We start from the raw sequence: 2,529 nt of genomic DNA on the forward strand, positions 1-2,529 counted from the left end.
AGTCTGGTTGGATAAGGCTGCTATAGAACATTTTTGTTAGAGGAACCCAACTGGACATATGAGGCTTTCAAGCAAGACTAAGCTAATGTAGTCCAAGCACTTCATTGTCCTCTTCAGTTGTGGTGACATTTCTGTGATGATGAGCCAGGGCAGGTATAGTCAGCAATAATGGGCATCAAAGCAGAATCCTACATCTAAGCAAAAGATTCCCAGAAGAAGAGGATGCAGATGGTATGGCTATGCGTTTGTTGCTTCGTAGCAAGTGTAGGATGGTCTCCAATAAAGAGATCAAAATGTTTTTCAGGGTTCTTTCTTCTGCAGCCTAGCAGGAGGTTCATGTGATGTTGTTCAAGGGGGGGGGGGATGAGTGAGGATTACATTGTGAGACAGTTTTATTAATGTATTTTGGATTGGCTCTTTTAATAATTTGTGATGAATGCCTAGAACTGCCATTCTTCCTTATTCGATACCATAAATAAAGCATCCCCTCCCCTCCCCCTTTCTCTCTATCTCTGCCGTTGCCTTTCATTTTATTCTCATTATGTGAGTTAGGTAGGTAATGGAAACACACCATTGTGAATGTGTGGGAATGAGAAGTAAGTGTTCCAGTGCTTCCTACCCCCCAAAACAGCAACCCCCCCCTAAAACTCAGTGCACAGTAGTGGATGGAAAACCGTATTAAATCTGTCATGCTTTTATATTGCTTTTAACGTCTCTCTTCCAAATCTAAACTAGCTTATACAGGCAGACTAAGAATCCTTCCAATCAGGCAGCATCCTGTCAGAACAAACAACGGAAAACAAGGACACCCCAGCTTGGAAGAAATAGCCTCTTTTCTCCGTTCTCTTTCCCGGTATTATATAACTCTTCAAAACAGTGGCAGTCTTACAAATGGGGGCGGGAGGGAGAGAAGCTTTTGCTCCTTGTAAGAATTTGCCTGGAATTTCAGGGAGGAGGAATAAAAGAACGGAGAGATCCTTTCACTTTAAAATGTTCAGAAGCTGTTATGAGAGGAATGAAGGCAATATTCTCTCTATATATATATAAAAAACTTTTCCTAAAGAAAACACTGCCACCAGCTGGTTAATAAATGGCTTTGACTGGAAATTCACATGGAAATGAGCAAAACAAAATTCGAGAGAAGCTGCTGTGTTGGTCCCTTGCAACAAAAACAAATGTGTCTTGTGGCACCTTAAAGGCTGACACATTTATTACGGCATAAACTTGCGTGGATTAGAACCCACTTCATCAGATACATGAAAGCTGATCCTATAATAATTGTGTTAGGCTTTGAGGTGCTACAAGAGTCTTCCTTGTTTCAGCAAAGTTACATTTTATGAATGGCTACTTGGCTGTGAGAAATATTTTTTCCTTCTTTAGGGGGTTTGAATTTACTTTGTGAATACCCGGCACATTGCGATAAACATTTGTATTTGTCATTTATCAGGTTTTCTGAACCCAAGCATGCAGAGGGAAAATCAATTAAACACTCTGGCCAGTCTCTTTGCCACACAAGGCTGCATACGCCATGCAGCTAATGGTTCCCACCTCCTCCTCTGTGCCACAACTTCTGGCCCCTGGAATAGCAGAGCAGCCTCAAAAGATGTAAATAATTAACTGGGAGAGTGAATCGGGAATGTAGCACAGCCACTTAAGACTGTGCTTTTGTATGTTAAATCCATTTTTTAAAACTGTCTTGCGATGAGGCCAGTGGAACCTAAAGTCACCTGCCTGGAAGTGCTCCCCACTCCTTGTTGGAAGTTTGTGGGGTAGACATAATATGTTTGAAAGGGCCATAGCTGGAGAAGAGCTGTAGCTCAGTGGCAAAGCATCTGCCTTGCAAGCAGAAGGTCCCAGGTTCAATCCCTGGTGTCTTCAGCTAGGACTGGGAATAGATCCCTGTTAAAATCTGTCACTAGTCAGTGTAGACAATACTGAGCTGGTTGGACCAGTGATCTGACTTGAGTATGAAGTAATATCCTATGCTCTGTGTTCATAACAGCTTCCAAAGCAGCCAAAAGCAAAGCCAGTGCAGGACATATTTGCCTGGCTCTAGGTTTAGTATAGGGATGTGGGTGGCGCTGTGGTCTAAACCAGAGCCTAGGGCTTGCTGATCAGAAGGTTGGCGATTCAAATCCCTGTGACGGGGTGAGCTCCCATTGTTTAGTCCCAGCTCCTGCCCACGTAGCAGTTCGAAAGCATGTCAAAGTGCAAATAGCTAAATAGGTACTGCTCCGGTGGGAAGGTAAACGGTGTTTCCGTGCCCTGCTCTGGTTTGCCAGAAGCGGCTTAATCATGCTGGCCCCATTACCTGGAAGCTGTCTGTGGACAAACGCTGGCTCCCTCGGCTTATAGAACGAAATGAGTGTGCAACCCCAGAATCATCTGCGACTGGACCTAACGGTCAGGGGTACCTTTACATTTACCTTTAGATTTAGTATAAACTAGTGATGAGTCTAACTGACTGGCAAATTCCTGACAGGTAAATGGGTTCTGTTCACAATGATTTCCGGAAGAATCCACAACATT

The 2,529-nt window shown here is 43.6% G+C and overlaps 1 non-coding gene across 1 annotated transcript; it reads left to right on the plus strand.

Moving 5' to 3' along the window:
- Positions 1–1,804: 1,804 nt before the first annotated feature.
- On the plus strand, positions 1,805–1,878 carry TRNAA-UGC (transfer RNA alanine (anticodon UGC)). Its single transcript has one exon. It is a non-coding gene; the product is annotated as a tRNA-Ala (tRNA).
- Positions 1,879–2,529: the final 651 nt, after the last annotated feature.

This window comes from Podarcis muralis, chromosome 6 (genome assembly GCF_964188315.1).
Source record: "Podarcis muralis chromosome 6, rPodMur119.hap1.1, whole genome shotgun sequence".
Classification (NCBI taxonomy): Eukaryota; Metazoa; Chordata; class Lepidosauria; order Squamata; family Lacertidae; genus Podarcis; species Podarcis muralis.